General features: G+C 37.7%; 1 protein-coding gene across 3 annotated transcripts in view; it reads right to left on the reverse strand.

The window, feature by feature from the left end:
• Positions 1-24,330, reverse strand: part of LOC129775792 (chitin synthase chs-2) — an 87,863-nt gene that overhangs the window by 61,285 nt on the left and 2,248 nt on the right. For all 3 annotated transcript variants that reach the window (XM_055780894.1, XM_055780893.1, XM_055780895.1), the window contains exon 2: positions 23,022-23,250. The gene's annotated coding sequence lies outside the window, so the exon portion shown is untranslated. The remainder of the gene's footprint in view (positions 1-23,021; positions 23,251-24,330) is intronic.

Here is a 24,330-nt window from a genome sequence, read left to right on the forward strand (position 1 = left end):
AGCTAAGGTGGGCGCATCAGAAGGCACACTTTTTGAAAGGTAAATTGCTTATAATGAATTTTTCCACATTCCTCGTCAGCACACGCTCGTAAGTTGGCAGCGCATGTGGAGTGAAGACGAGTTCGGTCGTTGGTTACACACGATTATCCCTAAGGTCTCGACGAGTGCATGGTTAAAGGGATTGAATGTAGGTCGTGATTTCATTCGCGTGATATCTCGGCTTATGTCCAATCACTACAACCTAAACCACGACATCGAGCATGTTGTCTGGTCGTGTATCCGGTTCCATGCTGCCCGCTCTCAGCTTTCCATAGCATTGAGGGCACTAGGTAGACAATCGGATATCCCCGTCCAGGATATCTTAGGTAGCCGTGATCCTGATCTTCTGCTTCATCTATACCTGTTCCTCAGAAACGCCGATGTCAACGTTCGATGATGTTTCCTCCGTTGTGTCCCTGTATCATATCCCTCCTATCCAATCGATAAACTTTTACTTAGTCGCGGCAATACATACACATACTCTTTACAGATGCACAGGTCGACGGTTGTGCAGGCCACTGATCATTCAACAAGAGCCAAAGGTTGTACCGCTCATGGCAACTCTACACGAGCTGAAGATTGTACCGCCCAGTGACCATTCTACCCTGAATTCCTCGAGTGAAAAGACATGCACCACGATTGATATGAGGTACAGACTAGGGGGGCGTCGCTGTTCAATGGTCAGTTACACCCCAATAGGAAGTATCCCGTGTCGGCCACACATACATAGTACTGGAGACTGCAACATCCCAATTATGAGATCTTTGTAATACTAACCTCGAGCCAACCGCGAGTAATCGGTTACATATTACTAACATAGTTGTAAGACAAAAATTGTCAAAATATTGGACTCCCGGTCCCGTCAGGCTAACGCCACATGTGCCTTAGTAAAATGTATATTTTGGAAAAAAAAACTATCAACTAATCTAAAGTCGAAATAATTATAGAGGCTCGAAGCTTGCCTTGTTCTATTTGGTAGCTATCGAGACCGGAATCCGAACTGTCATTCGCTCAAGAGCTCCTTCCTTTCAAGTATATCGATTAGCCTTCTATTGACTATCTCGATTTCACCAAGAATACAAGTTGAAAAAAAATGACTTGTCACAGTACTTATCCATTTAGCGTATTCCCATTTCGTGATACAGACTAGATAACACCAAACTATGTCGAATAGAACGGCTAAACCCTACGGAAGGTATTAGAATATTCAGTAATTCCATGCCAAACCGATATAGTAGTTTTAGATTTTCGTGAAAAGTGGAAGTTTTGTTCCTTATCGCAAAATATTAGACCTGTATTTTTTATTTTTTCGTGGGGGTGACAATTTCCATTTTAGGGTGGTCCAAAAAATCGTTTTATCTCATTTTTTCCAAAAATTTATAACTTTTATAACTTTAACTTTTGAACTATTTTACTGGTTTAGAGGATCGATATATCAGTTACACCAGTCATACACCTTATACATGCTTTTTCGGATTCAATAATCGTTCAGGCCGAAAATTGAACAGCGTGAAAAAAAATAACTCAACATGAAATCCAATACACTTTCCACGACAAATCACTGGCCCATGAATGCTAGTTTTGTTACCGCCTATTTTATCCACGATTTTTTCTTCAATTTAAGAAACAGGTAAAGTTCATGAGATTATTATTTAAATGTATATTATAATGTATACAAGTGTGATTTTTATGAGGTTTGTTTTTCATTTTCAAATAAAACAAAAAGAAATGCAAAAGTGTATGAGGCTTTAATCAGAACTGGTAAATTGGTGTACGGTGTTTTTCTTGTTAAAAATAATTCCATTCAAATGTTAGCCATGACTACGTTTGAGGTGATCCATTCGAGAGTTCAATTTTCGGGATTTCGGTTGTAGTCTTACCAATGATACTCTAATCTTGTCTTAGAATGCATCAAACGTTGTTAGTTCATTCGCTTAGACGAGATACTATACGTATCCCCAGTTTCAGAGACTCTTCATGATCGATTTCAGATCCAATCGTGGTCTTCCATTGTACTCTTTTTCATAATCACGCTGACCCGTTTGTCGTTGAAACATATGTTTTAGAAAATCAAGAATTGTACATTTTCAAGTACATACTAATCGATAATTTTTGGAGAATTCAAAATCCAAACGAAGTTTCTACACAAACGGTGAGATGCAACATGCGGTCTACGTCGTTACCACTGTCCTCAAACTAGTCAAGACATTTAAGCCATTCGAAAGCGAACGGAACGGAAGCGAAGATCCAAAGTGTACATATAATTGATAGGTAACAAAACATCTGCAACCCATCACAGCCCAGTAGACTGATGCTTGTGTGCTACCGAGGTTCGCTTGACTCTTCACTGATGCTGCTTTTAACCACATTATGCCATCGTCGACTGCTCGTTGCTCGATGTGTGCAGTTGCGATGAATGAGCCAATGTGTCGAAAATGTTCATTGGCATCTAATGGATTGATTGTTTTCTTATTAGTTAACCTTTATTGCGGCGCTATTTTGCATAAATAACCGCGAACCTTTTAAAAGTGTTAAGTGTATGTTGCGAATGGCAATCATTGGTTTGTTTCCAAGGTCGAGTGGCTTTTGTTTTCAGCAGCCGCGACGGCGGTCACTCCGAGCTTTTTCTCTTCTAAAGGCAATATGAATCTTTTGTCGAAGTATGGGCCATTATAACTTAAGACAGAAAGTGGTTAAGCATGAATAATTTTGTTGGACATTCGAAATATAAACCTTCTATTCCTATATTGCACCTCGAACTTTTTACCGCTACACAAAAAACTGAGCCTATATCCAAAAAATCACGAATGTACAACTCGAGCTGTATGCTGTGATAGTTGACGGTCAATGAACATACCATAAAGGAGCACGAATTGCCGTGCTATATAATTTACGAAAACCGTCTCAGTTTATTTACGCTGACCTTATTGTGAACCGTACACCCCTCATTTAAATTGCCTCCAGAATCGCCCAGATCTAAGCCTCCATCTCGCCTTCTAGCGTTGTTCAAAAATGTCGTAGTTCAGTGGTCCACACGGGCGGGTGTAAACTCCCAATCAGATAGATTATGTAACTCTTTTTCTTGTTGAAAAGTTGCAAAATCCATTAATAAGACTACCTTCATTTTCAACACTCCCTAGGTGGTTGCGGCAAGAGTGGTCCATAAACACGAGAGCATAATCGTGTGAAAATTCACTATGCTCTCATTGGCCGGTAGTGTTGTGCTAGACGAACATATGTATACCGCAAACAGCCCCCTGTGTCGTTGTCAGGGTCTCTCAGAATATTGCCAAATTGAAACGTTTGCAGAAATGTTGTAACACAAATCTGCTCTATCTGTGCTAGTATGGACGGAAGGCTTTCATAAGTCGATGCAGAAGCTGTTTTCGATTTGATGGGAACGTTCAAAACTAGAAAAACAAGTCATAATTTGTCGTTGTCGCAGGCAGAGGCTTTATCTGATGTTGGAGAAAAAAAAAACATTTCGCGCTGTGAATGTAACAGACTTGACGCATGTGTTGCGTGTTAAAAATACAATTTTATGCTGAGCTGGTTTCGCTTTCTTTTTGATCATATTAATTAAAATGCATGGGAATTTTACGCAGTTATTATATCTAAAAATTTTAGTTCACTGTCATTTGATTTTCTGCTCTGTTTGAGAGCAGCCAAGCGATCGAGGTGTGATGTCGACTATTTTTTTTTATTAATAGAACAATGCGCCACAGCTTATCGCCCGCTCAGATACAATTGGATGAATTTTATAAAACGTCAATCCGTTTTTTTGTATTTTTTAATAATCAGCAATGAGTGATTGATACTTACGATACTGATATAAGCGATACATATTAGTCATAATTGTTGTGGTTTCAATGTATATTGATAAATCATTGGTACAGCGTGCCATCGTCCCGGATACAAGCTATGATTGATTGTTTTCACTAACCAGGAGGTAACGGTACTCATTCTAATGTATTTATCATTGAAGCAAATGGTTATGACAAATACTACGTAGACTTGTGTACGGCGTGGATAATTCTCGAGAGAATTTACTGAATTAAGAAGTGATCACGATTGCAATAAACTATTTTGACGCAACAATGCCAACATATTCCAAAAATCTTTTTTGTTCATTATCGAAGAAATGTTATTTTACATATCTCCACTAACTAATGTTTCTGTTCGAAAATACTACTCTCTAAATACCATCGATCCCACCTTTTATCGTATTCTGTTGAAGCTTTCAGGAAATGAAGGACTACTAGTTAGAGATAATTTGCTTTATTTATTTTATTTTATTTCCTCTCCCAATCCGTATACCCGCATTTTTCTTCTCACTCCACCCATCGAATTTGGTATAACATTTTTTTAATAGTGTCCATCCAAACTATCTCAACTCCTACGATTTTCGATAGTTTTGATGTTTACGTAATATTGCCATACACTGCGTTTCACAACTATAGAACCACTCATTTATTCGGAGTTTCAAGAGATATGTAAGAAATCCGTTGAATTGAAGTATATAGTGTAGGATATGATAACTATCTTCATTTATAAGACTGACCATTTGAACTTAATTGTTACGTCCAGGCGCGAAACATTAAAAAAACTAAAATTCCAGTGTTTCATAACTATAGAACCATATGGAAAAACTCTCACTCCTTTACAAAATTAACGTCAATTTCACATGAATTACAATAAGCTTCTAATTCGTAGGTCATCTTTAGTTCTCAATCAGTTCACATGACCCATTCGGGGTGGTTTTGACCAAGCTGCGCCAAATTGTAGTGTGTATCTCTTTCTGCGCAGAGAATACTGCTCGTTTAAGTTCTTCAAATCATTCATACCGCTTGTAAGCTGCATCAGTCTTATAAATGAAGATAGTTAATGTATTCTACACCATATACTTCAATTCAACCGACTTCTTACATATATCGCGATATACGACTAAAAATGAAGTGTAAACACGGAATGAAGATATTTCAACATGAAAACTATGTTTTATCAATACGGAAAACATTAAACTATCCATCTGCGAGGTCGTGTGCACTAGTGATCAGATAATATGGAAGCTATGACCAAAACAAAAGAGCAAGCGCCTACGTCACACTGACAAATTTTGGGAAGCTCTATAGATTCATTATGGAGCTCGCTTTGGCGGTTTATTCGCTCGCGGATAGTGGGGGTTCCACTGTATTTTTAACATTTATATATTTTTTTACTATTTTTGGTGAGCGTAATGCGTAGTTTTGTCGTAGATTTTGAAAACTTCAAAATTAATCCTCAGCTATAACTAACAATGTTCACTCGCTAGCTGACTTGAGCAACATTAGAATAGCAATGATAGATGATTTTGTGCTGAATTGCACGAACTAATTATTTATACCCCAGTCTGGTGAATTGTGCCTCTCCGCTACATGGCTTGCTCGTTTTGACAGCACCATCACACTAACCAGAAAGTAGTGTTCTGCATTTTTCTTTCATTCAATTGTTTGTTACAAGGAAAAAAACATTTTCTATATTTTAATAAATGCTAAATATTTCCAAGTTGTTGGTACAAGGGATCAAGATCCTTGATTTATTCGTTATATGCTTACTTTTACCGTCTTCGTCAACGTAGTCCTACGTTAAATCAGCGAAAGATTTTTCAGTGCGAAATTTGTGATTTTACGAGATAAATAGTGGATTTCACTTACCCTAATATTTTGAATAATTTTGTTTTAGCACCGTTCGGAATGCTTTATATCGGGTTCGATTCCCGTTCTGGTCGGAGGATTTTTCGTCAAAGAAATTTCCTCCGACTTGCACGCGTATTCTAGAGCTTGCCACTCAGAATGCATCCAAGGCGTGTTATTTGGCATAGAAATCTGAACTAAGTACTAATAAAAATGACGCAAGTAATACTACGTTGAGACGGCCAAGTTCCTCTAGGAACGTAAGTGCCATTTAAGAAGAAGAAGATTGTTAAATTCGGGGAAATAAATATCTAGCGGATTGGGTCCAGATTCTATGGCGTTTGATAAACAGTAATTGCGGACGCTCGCGCAGCGGAAGGGAAGGCGCTGAACAATCGAGATTTACTGGATGAGACTTCAGGACTGAATTGCGACCACCAACTGCAGAGTGGTCTGCGATTGTTAGGCTCTTAAAAGATAAAGGCTCGAAATCATCTAAGGAAGTTGTGTCATCAGTTTTTCTTGGGTAACATCAAGAATTTTGTTATGTAATAACGTTTGAACAGATGTATAGATAACTGTAAATCTCGACGAGTAATGCAATTTTAAGACATTTGGCATAAATTTTTTTTAAAACCTCTATTTTCGGTGATTTTTCGTTTTTCAAAAAAACTCAAATTTTAACGTTTGTGACACCAGTAAATGAAGTTCGAATGAGCTAATATTTTGCATAGGGTATATTCTCGTGCAAATCAACATTTCGTAGCATGTTCCGAATGAAAAGTCGAGATAACTAATTTATTTGGGAACCTTAACCATACTTATCGTTTTGCATTCCGAAAAAAAAGTCCCACAGTAATCGGTAATAGGTGAATTTTTTTTTCGAGATAACACTAGATCTCGACGTTTCATGCCATTTCAAGACATTTGGCATCAAAATTTTTTTTCGAAAACCCCGATTTCCTTTACTCCCCTCTTGGGTGATTTTTCGATTTTCAAAAAACTCACACTTTGACCCCGTTGCGCCACTCCCTCTTAAGTCCGATTGAGCTGATATTTTGCATAGGGTGTTTTTTCGAGGTGGTAAACATTTTTTAATGGGTAACTTTTTGAAATTCGAGATGACCATTTTCATTGGCACCCTAATAAACATATTACTGGCTGACAGAATAAAACATCATAATCTTATTGACTAAAGTGTATAAGACCCGTCAACAGGCAAATATTTTACAACCTCACGAACGACGTTATCGCTGACCTTCACCCATTTATAACCTTTCACCGTGTTCATCCTTGTGTGCCTTATAACATTTTATTATTACTAAATAACATCGGTAATCGGTGTCGGCCCGCTCGCTGAGAACAGCCATCAATTTTGCCCGTTTCGCCCATCCACAGTTTCCCAACGGTGAGACTCGTCGTGCCATTACCTAATCTTGTTTGCTATCTTCAACCTGAACTTTCGTTTTTACTTTTTTCATGTTCCTTTCAGACTGCATTCATAATAGTTTTCACTTCTTTCACCGCTGTAGAAAACTGACATCTCATCACCAACATATACAACAAGAGGCGTTTTTTTGGGGGAGGGAAAATATGAAAACAATATCATTCATTGAGCCGTTATTATGATACGCATATCTGTCTGTTTGTGTTTGTGAATGTAAAATCCGCCAGTGGCTGCGAGCAGTGGCGAATTGAAATACGCAATAAGCCAGCCTCATTGTATCATAGTTTTTATTATATTGTTTGTCCGCCGAATGAAAATATAAACATGACCATCCTCAAGAAATAGCGGTTTTCGTTTTACTTTTTGCGCTGAACAGGTAGAGTATAAAATTATGAAAGTGAAGAAATAGCGGAAAAGAATGATGAACCATTATATCCCACCTTGAATCGAAGTTGAAATCATATTGACAGTTTCTTTTCTCTGCTAGAGTTTTGGAAGCTTTAATTTCCTCACGTTAAAGTGAGAAAATTTCTCTCTTTTAAGTAACTTGTGTTAATGGCTACATTTATTACCAATTCAACTTGTAACGTGGATCTGAACTGTTTCGATTATGTGAGGCAAGTGTATCTCACAGGCAGCGAGGCTGTTGTTCAGGCCACTGCCTTCCACTGTTGTTTGCGAAATAGTTGTTGGTAGCTCTACCACATGAAATCTGTGATCGATGAACCTACAACGTTAATTCATGGTTCGATGTTGTAACCACAAGTTCCGTACAGAAAACAATTATTGTCATTTTCCGATGAGCCAATCTCGCCACTAGAATTCGGACACTATGAAGTGAAATTTGCAGTTATGGTGCCGCGATCGATCGAGCGTGTCTTGAAGCGCACGTTGATCGAAACCAATTGGGAGCGAAATTAGCATACGCTAAACTGTACTCGGCCGTAAACAGGGTACAGAGGCAATTCGCGTGGCTTTCGAATTGGGTCGACCTTGTCCATCCTTTGACTATGTTCGACACGAAAACATGCGGGTGATATACGAGCAGAACGTACCTTCAACGCTACTAAAGGTTTCCAACGGAATGCATCCGTTCAATTATCCACCTTTGGTAGCGTGCACACGGATTTTGAAGGCATAAACGAATCGAGTCAGATGGATGGCGAGTAGTTAATCGCACGGTTCGATACAACCTCGAGGTGGAATTCGATGCAAAGTTCTTTTTTTTGTGTTCAGATGCAAAGAAGCTAGAGCACAAATTAGACCAAACAAGAGAAGATTACTTAAAACCATGATTGATTATCGTAGGAATGCACGAATGCAATATATAATGAATTGTTAAATGTAACTTGTTTCCATGCATACTGATTTCCTGAAATGTAACTATCTTAGTTTTGACGTAGGACTACGTCTTTCATTTCTATACCGGGGTGTAAAATCAAAGTTTCGAAAACGAAAGCGTTACGCCGCACACCGAGATTTTGAGCGTTAATAGCTCTTAAACAACTGAACGGAAAGGTATGATAAACACTTCATTCAAAAGATAAAATGTCTACGCGTTATATACTTGTCACTTTTTCATCCAAAAACTTGTTTCAATAGCCTTAAAATCGCTTTCAAAACAGGCTATTGAAATCACCAATCGGTATATAAGCGAGCGCCGCTCGTAAACCCGCTCAGTTATAATTGAACAGCGATTCGAGCATGTTGTCGCTGTTGTGGTGAAACTTACTTCGATTATCTTGAAAGCGCTGATGAACGGTGTCACCAAGAGCCTGTTTGTGCATCTTAGGCCAGAAGAGAATCCATCGGGAGGAAAGTGATGCCACGGTTCCGCTTGAAACATCGGAGCAGCCATCACACACACATACACGCGCGGAACACTCGTTACTATCATCGCTAAATAATCTACCAGTTCCCCTGGGAATTGAAAAATACATTCATGCAAAAGAGTTTATTTTAATGTTTTCTATCCATACAACACTGCAACCAAATACATTTGGTTTTGTGATTTTTCAATCAATCGCAATTAACAGGAAAGCTTCTGAATATAATTTTTCCCCATTAGTAGAAAATTTTCGTATCCAATATTGGATGCATAACATGAAAAACGGAAAATGTTTCACATCGCGGAAATCATGTAATTTTCGAGCGATTATTTGCTTCCTACTAATATAATGCTGCGATCAAATACATTTCGTTTTGGATTTTTCAATCAAGTGCGTTCAACGTAAGACCACTTTCGGCAATTTATTAGAGATGCAAAGAATTTTTAGGAATTCCCGCTCTACGCGCACTGGAAAACGATGTTACTCAACAATTTCGCAAACGAGAAATGGGTGTTGTGAGAAAGGATTAGCGAACACAAGAACCACAAACTGGAGAAAGAGATGTTTGGAGGTTGAAGGAAATTGGCAGAAAACATCTTCATTTTATCTTTCGAATAATGTGATTCATACCACTTCGTTTTGCCAGAAAGAGATTATTAATGCTCAAAGGAGGAATCGAGTCCTCCGCGGAAATTACCCATCGCAAATTAGAGTCGACTATCGATTGCGGTATTCGTACACAAATAATTTTATAATGCAGTTTCATCAAAGTGATTTTTTCGATATGGGGAAATGTTTACTACATCATGTCATGTATTTCATATTCTTCACTATCAAATCCATATCCATGGTACCTATCGGTATCGAATTATTATCGACACCACGATTTTCGCTAAATGCTCCTTTCAGTTCGGCCTGCAAAAAACGTTTCTAAACTCTAATCCATCAAATTTGGAGCCCTGAAAAGGACCGTTGATTATATGCTAAGCTAATATAGCACGCTCTCCTCGGATACGATGGGACATTCGTCTTCGGGCATGATGTGACGCGTTTTGCGTGGATAGCACACAAATTGGTATCTTCGAATAGGACTCCTGCAGCGTCATAACCGCGGAACTTTGGAAGCGCAAGTCGGTTTTGAAATCCTGAGCAATTCCACGAACCAAATGCTGCAAAGGTAGATTGCGGATCAGCGACTTCTGATAGCGACGAATTTTACGCAAAGTTCCCGGTCGATAGCGATGTGGCTTCTCCACACTTCCTGCGGCTGGTGCGCTTATCCGAGCTGCTTTCGTGGTGCCTTACCACCGCAAGACTAACGAGCTGTCCGCTTGGTCCCAAACAAACGAGTCCTCACGGTGCGAGAGTAGAGTAAGAAATGAACGAAATCATTTTATAAACCATAAAAGTATAGAATGTAAACCCCACCCTTATTATATTCGTAGCTTACCCTGAGAGAGAAACGAATAACATTGAAGTAAGTATACAGTAATGTATTTGAATCCGGACACTTTGCGTTACATTTAATATCATACCGCAGCCACACCATTTTGTGCATGTTGAATTATTGCGATTAATTAGTCGACCGAATTGCTGATCTGCAAGCTACATTTGGTTCGTGGAATTGCTCAAGACTTCAAAACCGACTTGCGCTTCCAAAGTTCCGCGGTTATGACGCTGCAGGAGGCCTATTCGAAGATACCAATTTGTGTGCTATCCACGCAAAACGCGTCACATCATGCCCGAAGACATTCAGCTGGCCCATCGTATCCGAGGAGAGCGTGCTATATTAGCTTAGCATATAATCAACGGTCCTTTTCAGGGCTCCAAATTTGATGGATTAGAGTTCAGAAAAGTTTTTTGCAGGCCAAACTGAAAGGAGTATTTTCATTTGGATGCCATTCAGCATCGAGAGAATTCCCGAAAGATCTAATCGTTGCTGAAAAATAATCTGCCAGTTCCCTGGGAATTGAAAAATACATTCATGCGAAAGAGTTTATTTTAATGTTTTCTAACCATATAACACAGCGACCAAATATTTTTCAATCAAGTGCTATTAACAGGTGGTTCTCGAGTTAGTATCGAGGAGTATCGAGGAAAATCTGGAAAAATCTAATCGTTGCTGAAAATTAATCTGCCAGTTCCCGGGGGATTGAAAAATACATTCATGCGAGAGAGTTTTTTTTAAATGTTTTCTAACCATATAACACAGTGACCAAATACATTTGATTTTGTAATTTTTCAATCAAGTGTAATTAGCAGGAAAGCTTCTGAACATTATTCTTCCCCATCAGTAGGATATTTTCGTATCCAATATTGTATGCGCGCGCAACGGAAAATGTTTCGCATCGCGAAAATTATATAATTTTCAATCGATTATTGCTCAGTCGCCGAAAGTTTCGAACTCAGAGAGTTCATTCCCCTCTAGTTTGCATTCCAAATAGCCATCGTAAACCACACCTATTCTCGATTCAATCACGGACAAAAAGCATACTGAAACGCATTCATTTTTCGTGAGGACATCGACAAGACAACATCGTTACTGAACGAGCTGGACGGCGAGGGATCGAGGGATTCATTACCTGGCCTGACCTGACCTGAAACGCAATTAGTTTGTTTTAACTGTGAGGGAGCGCAGAAAAGCCGATCGATCAGAAGGAGAAGAGAAGGTGACCAAGAGAGTATCAGCATCGAAAAACGGTTCCCCGGGAAGACATCGAAGCAGCCGCCACACACACACACACATACACGCGCGCAACTCTTTTCGTTTGCTGGTTATCGAGAAGAAACCTGGAAAGAAGTGATCGTTGCTGAAAAATAATCTGCCAGTTCCCCTTGGAATTGAAAATTACATTCAAGCGAGTTTTTTTTTAATGTTTTCTATCTATATAATACTGCGACCACATACATTTGAATTTGTGATTTGTCAATCAAGTGCAGTTAGCAGGAAAGCTTCTGAATATTATTCTTCAGAACAAGGTTTTTTGTATCCAATATTGGATGCATAAAACCTTGAGCCTTCAACGTAACGCTCTCGTTTTCGAAGTCCCCTAAATATTCATTTATTCATTCATTCAGAATGGATTTAGATTCAACTTCAAACAAATGATCTCTAAATCAACTATAGTCCTATGTCACCCTTGCGGTTACACCATAGATATAACCCACTTCCTGTTTTTTTTTAGATTTTCACTACTATCTTTCTAGGAATATAAACTCTCGTTTGTCTTGCTGAGCAGAGCTTAGGACTGTTCAATAACTTTTATAACTTTTTTTATAGTTTCTGACACAGAACACGATAAACATTGATATTAGGTTGACGAAAAAGTTATCCATTATTTTCTCGTTGGCTGGCTTTAGTGATCAATATCTCGCGTAATATCGATCAAATAATTTCAAGTTTAAACTCTTTGTAAAGGTGACATTCGACACAAAAAAAATCTTTTGTTGTTTCTTGTTTGTTCCATTCAGTTGTGAGTTACAGGGTGTTAACAATGGAGGTCAACAAAGAAAAAAAAGGTACATTTTACCCTTTTTATTTTATAAATGCAAGGCTGCTGTAATTGTGATTGATGTTTATGGTGACGATACTGCAACAAAAATACGTGCAATTTGATTTATTTTTAATTTAAAAAAAAAATTTTTTCAGTTTTTTCATTTTTAATTTTTTTTAAATTTTTTTTAGTGCAATACACTAAATTGTTATCTCTACTGTCAACAAATGAACCGTTTGAAGCTAGCGATTGATCAGAAACGTTCAGAATTGGCCAACAGAAGAGGTATTGTGTTCTATCACGACAACGCAATGCCACACAATTCCGAGAGCTTGATTGGGATGCAAACGATTATCAACTTTTTCTCGCATTGGAAAATTTCAAGAGTTATAAGAAATTGGGATCAAGAGAAGATCTATGGTAGAGGCATTATGAAGCTACCTTTAGAGAATGGCAACAAATTTTCCAACAAAGCTGTGTATATTTGACCCAAATCGGAGAATCCGAAGCATGTTAAAAAAAATTGAATCTCACTCAAAAATAATGGATTACGTTTTCCCCTGCCTGTGTTTTATAGTAATACACCGTTTCCAAAAAATGTATTCATACAAATTCAAAATAAATTTATTGTGCAGAAATATTTTATCCGCATTCTGTCGGCAATTTGAATTCCGATCTGAACCTTCCACGTTCTCCTTTGGCCAAATGCCATTGGATTTTTTTCGATGCTTCAGAACTTAACATTACTTCCAAGCTTAAACTCTCAGGTTATTTTTCAGGATGTAGTGCAGAGAAGAATCAGGAATATTGAGATGCTCAATATCCTTAAGTACAGTCTGCTGGGGTTTTGTTCGAATCGGTTTTCCAAAATCTTTATCATTCTGTTCTGTCCCGATTTGTATTTTTATGTTGTCCTTTCATGCAGAATCACAATTACTTTCCATTCAACTTGCTCTATATATCCATTATCGAAAAGTAAAAAGTTTGTTTCTGAAGACCTTACCAGAGAGCAAATGATGTGTAATACTTGTCTTAGGAGCTGTCCACATACCACTTGGACAGGAAAAAAACACGATTCTAGGCTCCCCCGCCCCCTCCATGGACAAGCGTGGACATTTACTATATCCCTCCCCCTGTTGTCCACGTGGACATTTTTCTCTTTTTTATTTAATAAATCAAGTAATTAATTGAATTGCACCTATATTCATTGTTTCTTTTTTATTATTTTATACTAGTACTTCTACCAAATCTCGTCATTATAATATTCTCGAAAAATATTTACAATTCTCGTTCAAGATTCTTCAATCACTTGCAAATAACATGTTTCTCCGTTTCATGGAATACATGTTTGATATAAAAATATAATAAAATACAGACAGCTCATATCGGACGATTCCTTTCTCGAATTTTGCGCCTACCAACAAATTTAGCAATCCATTTTTATTTATATAGACATCAAACATCAAAGGATTAACAACGCTAATCACGATGTAATTGTAGATCATATGGGAACTCAATTTTCCGCATTTCCCCATTTTCCTTCAGTGTTTTCCGAAAATTTTCAAGTGTCATGTTTGGTTCGAATATGATTGGTTGAAATATTTATGTGTGATATTTTTATAGGACCCCCTTCCTCTTCCAGAAAATGGAGGAGTGCCATGCCATCATAGGAATATTTATTGTACTGTAAAACCTTCACATGCGAAATTTGGTTTCATTTGCTTAATTAGTTCCCGAGTTATTTTAAATTTGTGTTTTATTTGTATGGTAGCCCCCCTTTAGAGAGCGGGGAGGAATGTCGAACCACCATAGAAACGTTTCGTGCCTCCTGAATATTTTTTATATAGAATGTTTTTATTTATTAGAAAACAAAAACAAATCGAAAAAATAGATGACATGTTCAAAAGATAAAATACGCCGCAGGCACTAATATTTTTTCAGTCAATAGAGTACTTGCTACCGAGAATATGAAAAATCGGCAATTGAGAAAAAAGGAATCACTTCACTTCAATCCATCAGGCTTGATTACGCACTTGAAAATTCATGGTGAGACAGTTATGCCCAGGATATCAACATGGGACAATTGAACTTGAAGTTTTTTAAAAGCTTTTTTATAATGGACCCCTTCGTATGACACAAAGGAAGTGTTTTTTCCGGAAGATTATGCATAAAAACGTCGTTTTATGAAGAAAAATGAAAATTGTCAAATAGTACCATGGTGCAACCATGTGCAGAACGGCAGGTTAGTGCACCCTAAATAAATATTTAGCACATTTTATGACATCCTTAAACTTAAAAGATTCATCCAAATAGATGCCATACATGAAGTACACACACTGGTACAGCATTTACTCAAGCGAGAATCGAGTTTATGTGTAATGTATCAGAGAGTCAGAGATGATATGACTGTCAGGCCGGATGGACATCTGAGAACTTGAGGTAAAAAGGTGAAAACAGTAAACTAAAATTAGAAAGAGTTGCCCAACATGGGCCAGAGGGAATTACGGCAGTAATAGACAGGAATAGAGATTCAGATGCCGTTTTGGCACTTGAAACCCGTCTGTTGCAGCTAAGATCAGAAGGAAGTAGCAAAATAATTCACGAACATTCTGCGAAATTCATAAAACTGATTGTCAATAAAAAAAACTTATTTTTGTTCTAATGATGTGACTTTTATTTTTCTTTCGATGCTGAGAATTCGATTCGCTTCTTATCTTTGATTTTAGTTTTTGATGACACAAAATCTTTGTAAATGACAATTATATGTTTTCTTGTCTGTTCGCAACCAATTGGATTTTCTGGTTTAACACCAACCTAGAGTCGATCAACCTTAACCACTTCCTTTGTGTCATACGAAGGGGTCCACGCCCTGGCCCTTTCATATTTTATAAATAACTCGCCACGTAAACTACCTTTTTTTTATTGCGAAAACCACTCGCTGCCTGAGCTCTCGTGTATTAGCGTCTCAAAGGCCAGCAAAAATTGAAACTTTACACTATTTTTTGCACCCATGCGCGAGTAGTTCAAGCAAGCCTGTTGGGCGGGTTTTAACTTTTTTCCTTCTTGTTGAACATATTCGTTGTTACCTCTGATCGACTTTTAGCAGCTTGTCCCCCCATGAGTGGTATAAGAATACCGCCTGTCTGCAAGGGAATGGTCGGTTGTGTAGCTGACCACAACTAGATGGCCTTCACGCTAACCCGATTGCCAACCCACCCCCCCAGGTCCACCACGCTCAACGAACGCCGCCTCGGTTGTAGTTTCGCTCGGGTGAATGAGCAAATTAACTGAACTATTCTTTCCTGGCCAGATTGGTTGAGTTCTTTTGCATGACATGCATCGAACGCACGAATGTTTAGGGCATTCGGGTTCCCCAATGCAGCAGCGTTTGTGCTCTCGAATGCAGGAAATTACCTCGTTCAAATTGGCGTTGAAATAGTCGTTGAATCTAGTCGGAAGATAGAGTCAATGTTTATTATAGATATTTTAATGTTGCACAGAGCAAAAAAGCAGTTTGAGAGTTTTTTTTTGCGCATTCTTGAGAGTTTATTAACGAAAACCCGTAGTAGACACGTGAATATAGTATGTCAGCCATTTCATCTTCTTCTTCTTGGATAGCACTAACGTTTCAGTGGAACGTATGCCTTCTCAACGTAGCATTACTTGCATAACACGCCTCGAATGTACTCTGGAGTGGCAAGCTCTAGAATACGCGTGACCACAGTGCAAGCCGGAAGAATTTCCTTTGACGAAAACTCCCCCGACCAGAACGAGAATCGAACCCGAACCCCCGGCATGATAGTGTGGGACGCTAACCACTCGGCCACGGGTGCACCCGGAGCCATTCCATACCAAACTGATATAGTGGTTCTCAGATTTATTTTATTTTAGGGGTATTTTTTTATCTTTTAAGGGTGCCCATTTTCATTTTAGGGTGACCCGAAAAATATTTTTTTTCCACTTTTTTCCAAAAATGACTTTTTCCAAAAATTCATAATTTTTTATCCACTGAACCGATTTAGATGATCGATATGTTGAATTGGAGCCAATGAGTTAGCCTTTTATTAAAAAATATTGAACTCACAAAACAAATGGGTTTTGTTTTCTTAATTAGTGATTGTATTCGTTTATCGTTGTTTTCATTGCCTAGACTAGAGGAGACTAGAGGGCGCTATATTTTTCTAATTTTTTTCTTGAAAGCTGAGGATTTTTACATAACATATCTCGATATCAGAGATGCTACTTTTTGTCGTTTTGGAATGTGATTTTTTAAAGTTAATCGATGGTTCGCAAAAACAATTTTTTCCCGTTTTTCCTACTTCAAAAAATCGTACGTAGATCATCTAAATCAGTGCAGTAGTTCAAATCTTATGAATTTTAGCAAAAAGTCATTTGTGGATAAAAGGGGAAAAATGATTTTTCGGACCACCGGGCAACTTTAAAAAATCATGTCGCAAAAACGAAAAAAATAGCATCTCTGATATCGAGATATGTTATATAAAAAATCCTAAGCTTTCAAGAGAAAATATTAAAATAATATAGCGCCCTCTAGTCCAAAGCCAAAGATAAAAAACAACTACAATCAATAATTACTAAAATAAAATCCATTTTTTGCAAGTTCAATATTTTTTGATAAAAGGCTAACTCATTGGTTACAATTTGACATATCGATCATCTAAATCGGTTCAGTGGTTCAAAAGTTATGGGAAAGTAAAAGTGAAGAAAGTAATTTTTGGGAAACTGTTAAAGAAATTGATTTTCAGGAACCCTAACGAAAAATAAAAAAAAAATACTAGTCTTATATTTTGCGACAAAGAACCAAATTTCCTTTCATGGAAATCTGAAAACCACTATATTGGTTTGGCATGGGATGGCTGATATATGAAACATACGAAGCTTTCCCGATAAAATTCAGATTGTGCTCATAATGGCATTCATGTTATTAAATTTAGAATAATTCTGTGCCCCTGGCCTCTGCGTCTTTTTTTTTAGTTCTGTGCTGCGGCTAGCTGCCTGATATTGGTCCCGTAGTATTGTCCACTTAGAAAGCGTTACTAAGTAATCAGATATATCTCGGGGTAATTTGAAGGAAAAATTGCGAAGTAGACAATATGAAGGTATTTTATTGTATTAGGTGTATCGGTAAGTTTCTTCGGTTTTACAACAGATGGCGTAACTTGATTATTATTCCAGTGAATCAAATTTCCAGACATTCGTTGGAAAGCTACTGTCATTGTGTGTCTTTTTCAGTATATTTATATGTAAAGTTGAAGCATAAACAACATAGTTTTTTGCCTCTTCAAATATGTCGAATTTCGTACCAACGAGAGTGTTTTTGCGGGGAGTGTTACTTCATTACTTCAATATGAAGAAAAAAAAGCTGCGGAAAGTCATCGTATTTTGGAGGACGTTTATGGTGACCATGCTCCAACTGAGCGAACGTGTCAGACGTGGTTTGCACGGTTTAAAAGTGGTAATTTTGACTTGGAAGACGAAGAACGTTCCGGACCGCCAAAAAAGTTTGAAGATGAAGAATTGAAGGCTTTGCTCGATCAAGATCCGTCACAAACTTAACAAGTATTTGCAGATACACTTGGAGTAGCTCAGCAAACCATATCCGATCGTTTAAAAGCAATGGGAATTATCCGAAAGATAGGACATTGGGTGCCGTATGAATTAAAGCCACGAGACGTCGAACGCCGTTTTTCACGTGCGAACAACTGCTCCAACGGCATAAAAGAAAGGGTTTTTTGCATCGAATCGTTACTGGCGATGAAAAATGGGTCCACAATACGAGCAAAGACACGATAAAGTTATTTTGCAGCACGACAATGCTCGACCGCATGTCGCAAAACTGGTCAAAAATACTTGGAAAGGCTGAAATGGGAGGTCCTATCTCACCCGCCGTATTCTCCAGACATTGCTCCGTCCGTCAATTTTTTTTATCTGGGAAGTTGCTCAAAATCTATCTTCATGTTTATTTTTTCGCCAATGAGCAAATATCCTTGCTTGTTTCAGTTAAAATGTGGACATACTTTAGTTTATAATTTTAAAAAACGATGACAACGTGTGACCACACTAAATCAGTTCGGGAGAGTGTACCGACTACGGATACGACATTAGCGATGTAAAAATTCGTCCAAAGCTGCTAGTCTGACAAGTCATTTGCACATGTGGCTTACGATCTTCTACTTTTCAAAAGGGACCGTAAATTCTCAGATTTAATTTGGATGAATGCTTCCATTGTATAGAAATCATAACCTGACTCCTCTATTTTGGTCATATTTGGCAACGGGTCATTACTCGTAATCTACTCCCTAGTGGTTTGCGGAAAACAACTTCATGAACGACGAAAAAGACATCAACCCACCAAATTGCCCCAACTGCGAACAATCGATCGTTACTGGGCAATTTTCAAGAACACATTCATGGTGCAGTGTCTCGAACCATGTCAGAATTCAGGAAGAATTGGTCAGGAGCGTCCTGGAAGTGCACAAAGACTACTGTGCAGAATTTTATGTGAAGTGTCAAATCCAAGATACGATCATTCTGCAGAAATTAGCGATCTTTGTGAATTATCCATTCTACTGTCTGTGTTTAACCCTCTACCGCCCAAGTTTTTTTTTATCTAAAAAACCTACTCCACTTTTATCTCGAATTTCCGACTTTCAACATAAAAGACGTTCTAGTGGGGGTGAACATTAAAAATAATGTCTGAATAATTTGAAAAGAGAATCCGCGAGGCCCGTCTGAAGGCGGGCTTGGGCTGTAGAGGGTTAACCAAAAAATTTAACAATCTATTCGATTTTTTTTTATTTTTGAAAATTTGAGATCAGTATTCGATACACTGCTAGGCTAACCAAATAGTTCTCAAGCATGAAAACGGGCACGTAAGCCAAAAAAAGGAGGAGGTAATGATTTTTGGAAATGTTATAATACAATTTGCCACATTCCAGATCAAAGTTTTGTGTGACATTTATAATTGCGTTTGTGGTTTATACATTGAGTTGCTATATTGTGTGTCCAAGTATTGATCATTGAGAAAAGTCATTTCAACCGATGCGGTTCTAATAGACGAACACAAAATATTATATAACCAGTAAGCTTCACGAATTCCTCACATTCTAGCAATATGTTTTCCATTTCTGAAAACATTTGCCCGCAACGATTCGCAACTGGCAAGGATTATTTGTTCCCCTTTATGAGATATCATTATTTATAATTTCTTTAATCTATATTAACAGCAAGTTTTTTTCTTACTAATGCTATATTGAATCGTTGGCCATTCAGGAATGGAATTTAACCCTTCAAACTACAACGACGAAGTACATTCGTGGTGATTACACTGACGCTCGCTCAATATAGTGGACTCGATGTGCTCGTGTTTGGTCTGTTGGGAATTGAATCGTAGGACAAGTGGTTAGTATAATATTGTTATATTTCTCCTAGACTAGTCTTCCATTTTTCAATGTACTCCAACGCAATATCGTCAAATTTTTCTATAGTTTTAAGAAATTTTGCATTCTGTATTACACTTAATCAACTAGTTTTACTAAAATCAAACATGTCACATTTTTATGAAATAAATTTAATGTTCATAAATATTGTTGCTGCGTACCAATCGAATTGGAAATACTCTAAGCATTGTTTGATATGTTACACATAACGATTTCTGTCCTTACATATCCATAATTTCTATTACGAGGGATTGGTGCAACCGTGTGGCTCAATTTTCATATCCCATTGCAAATGAGGCGTGTGTACCGCTCGCTAGAAATGTAAATGCAGCGTTCATTCGTACGGACTTTGAAGAGAGAAGAGATATTGCAAATTAAGCCCATCCGTTTAAATCTTATTGGGTATAAATTGGGTAAGTCAGTCTGGCTAGCGGTTTTGCTCCATAAAAACTTGAAACTTTGCTCCATAAAAACGCTGGATCAGTTTCAGATGCTCAAACATTTCAAAATCAGTCTGGCTTGCAGTGAAGAGTGTAAATATACTAGACATTGGGTTCGCTTAAAAAAAAAAGAAAGTTTGGCTTGTTTAAAACCTCCTTAGGTGGAAGCGATCCACATCATAATTTAAGAAAACGCGTGTTAAGGGGTTGTCTGGAGCATTTCATCATTTCTTTCCGTCATGAAAAATCTGGCTCGTCTGTTCTTTCTTTATGAAATATGGGACGCGATAAAATGTTCTTTCATCGATTGTTCCAAATAATTATGGTGATCAAGCTACACCGCATACAATATGTAAAGAGTCCATTTCATATAACACTTCATAAATGGATGCAATTTCGCAATGGACCGAAATCTTATCAATTTAAAAATTTTATATAACCTTTTTGGTGAGCCCGACACGGCATTACAATATATCAATATTTGTTAAATTGAAACGGCATTCTAAAAACTAATTAAAACTTTTTTGGGGGTTTTTTCAAGATATAAAAAAAATTATTTCAAATTCAGTTTTGTGTGAAGTTTATTTAACAGTGTGTTTTAAATGTCATTTTTCTTAAAAAGTTTATTGACTTTCCGACAGCCTTGTCAATCATCATGTTTCACTAGCAGCTGAACTTCGAGCTACGATTTTTTGAAACTTCTGTAATATCCAAAAAAATGTGTCCAATGTGTGACATTTAGAAAACTGTGTGAATTTAATGCACAATCAAGCTCAATTTACTTTCTTAAATGTGCCCATTTTGTAATGTATAGACGAACCATAATCAAGTGTAATGCTTCATCGATTTTTACTATCTAAATATATTTGTCGTATGAGATTTCCATTGCTTTTTCTCCATTTTTTTCTGTTAAAATTCAGACAGTTACTCATAATGCTCATAGGACATATTTTTGAAGGAGTGCTATTTTTGCGTTATATGAAAATATTGCCTATTCCAAAAACATTTCAGTTTGGAAAAAAATGAGTTTGCAAAGATACTTAATACATTGAGCCCCACGGGAACTGACACTGAATTTTCCATCTTTTTCGAGCCGGTCTCATCGGACCGGCAGTGGACTTGTGGACTTGCATATCAATAATTATGTTAGGTACTTATCAGAATCAGAGGAAAGGAGGTGGCTTGGAAGATAGCGACACTCTATATATATTTGGACGACAGCAACAATGTTAGGAAAAGATTTCGACGTAGGACTACGTCTATAATTTCTATATAGGGGGGTCACTCTACGAAAAATGTATATGGGATAGATGGGGTACTAAACTTTCTTTAAAAACTTCAAAAACTTTTTGAAAACGGAAATACTAAATTATTCCGGTTGCGAACGAACGATCTGGGAACGAATAAAGTGCAACTGAACCAAATAAATGTGGAAAGCAGATTGCGCTGGACGGAACGGATAATATAACGAGAACGCTTGGAGAATTTTTAGTTTTCTCCAACGATATTATCATTCACAAGCAAAACTGCTTATTTTGCAATTAAATTATATTTTCGGTGAAGCTGTAAATGTTCAATTTAATGTATTTTTTTTAAATTTATATGTAATATTTATATACTTTCTGTTTAGCAGAAAAAAACTGGAAAAAGCTGAGACGATCGATTAATTGGGTAAATAAAAAATCTTCTAGTGGGAAAGCAAATTCAAAAAATGTTTTTTCGTTGCATCCAACCCATTGTTTGGCCTATGGTTTGTATGTGTTGCCGTGATAACCATTAAACATGTTCTTTGATGGAATCTAGGTCGAGTCCCAACTGAAAATATGAAAAATTGCACAAATCAAATTATTACATAGAACAGGTTGTTGTCTAATCATATCGTGCTCAATGCATGTCTCCATCATGAAGGATAAACGAATGAAAAAAGGTGACTGACCGATCAATATTTCTGAAGGAACGGTTATATTAACAAGAATCTCTATGTTCCGTCTGTGCCTCTAGGCTCAGACCTTTCTACCTTTTTAGAAAAGTCCACTAACCGACGTAGGTCATATGAAGTGTTAATAGTCGTTCTTCTAGTTCGGCTGGGGCTCATATCGCTGAATCCACAAAAGTTTGAATGATGGCTGAGATAGTTCTGCCATCTTCCAGACGAGTTGGTACCAGATCCTCCATATGACAAGATGATCCTACTCGTTTTATTTTTTTTCTATTCTCTAGTTATGAAATTCTGAAGGAGAAGCATCATAATTTGAGATATTAGAATGAAGTAAATACGATATACGATGATTGTGTCCTATGTTCTGGCTGATCTGGTCTTTTCGAAGCCTCTTTACTAACAGAACTTGGCTCCTTTCGATCTATCACTTCACAAAAGGCTGAATCAGTAGTAAAGGATCACTCAATTCGCGATGCATGTCAACTCAGAACATTGCGACTGTCAACTGAATCACAGAGTAACAGTGGATATGGACTTTTCGAGAGTTGAGAAATGATCTGCAACAAATGCCTTTAGAAACTCAACCAAATTATTCCCAGATTAAGGAAAACATTCCAGTCATTTGTATTTTACATAGTATAGAAAAAAGAATAATTTCATATGGGACGGAGCTGCTGTTGAAATATTTAATTCATACATCTTACCTTGCAGTTATCCTGGAACTTAAAGGATTTAGCTTATTCCGGTGTCGTCAGGCGATCGATCCTTACGCCGAAAGCTCTTCCCGTCGGGCAAGCTTCTCAGTAATCCACTTCGGTATATTGCATACAGTTTAACTATCTCCTCTAGTATTCTGAACGAAGCACTATTTTCGCGATTCGTCTTTCCCGCGCATTCAATTCCTTTCACTATTTTTCTCGCTCTTTACATCAACTGAAAAAAAAATTATGAACCACGTAAAGCGCCAGCATGAATCGAACCGCCTTTCGAAACGAGTCGATAGATAACAGATAAGCATAGATAGTTCGCCATCGGTTGCTATTGAATTACGGTTAGTTGATTTTTCACACAAACAGAAAATATGAAACGGTGGCGAAACCGCCAAAAGCGATCTGTTGTGGCATGGTGAGCTTTTGAAGGAAATCATATGATTTGAAGTCCGAACGAGATCGTTGGTGTGCGTTTGAGACGACCGCGTGCGCTTACACGAAGACCAATTGGGGAGAGCAACTATGCTGCGCGCGGTGTCTTATGGTGTGCTCGTTTTTATTTTGTTTTGACGTGGAGCAAATGATGGGAAAGCGAAGGTAAAATCCGTGGGTCGATTGCTCTCGAGGTGCATACGACACATCGATCTGGCGCTGGTGCTAATACCACTACTAATGCTACGACTAAACACGGTTTGTTTGAGTATCTTAAGAAAAGGTGAGAGATCGAATACAATCGTACGACATGTTGGTTCGGTACAGTGAGTGCTGGAAATTGTGGATGTCTGATATTGAATTGAACATTCAGGCAGAATGTTGTGTGATTTCCTCTAGTATCGGGCTTCATGAACTTCAAATCTTCATCAACATAGTACCGAATGGTTTAATTTGCATTCACTTTTTCATTCCAACCACAATAACACTTTTAGATCGCTTTATCTCTTTCCCAGAACCAATTTAGTTGGGACCTTTTTGTCTTGAGTCTTTTAGTAAGCGGTCACTCTGGGAATATGCATATCGGGCTTGATGGAGAACCAAGGAACGATATAAACCACTTAGCTATTATTTATACGACTAGTTTCACAATGAATATCAGTTGTAGCAGACTGAAGCACTTCTATGGCAAAGTAGATGGTAGGATAAGTCTGAATATATGGTAGTTCGAGGTTATCTTAGGTTCGATTTGTAATCGAATCGGGGGATTCCTCATTGAGGGAATTCATCTAGCTTATACTTCAGCTTATACCGATAACACGCGAGCCTACAAAGTAGCCATTGAGAAAGCGAAAAAAGCACGTGTCATTAC

Source organism: Toxorhynchites rutilus, chromosome 3, assembly GCF_029784135.1.
Source record: "Toxorhynchites rutilus septentrionalis strain SRP chromosome 3, ASM2978413v1, whole genome shotgun sequence".
Taxonomy (NCBI): domain Eukaryota; kingdom Metazoa; phylum Arthropoda; class Insecta; order Diptera; family Culicidae; genus Toxorhynchites; species Toxorhynchites rutilus.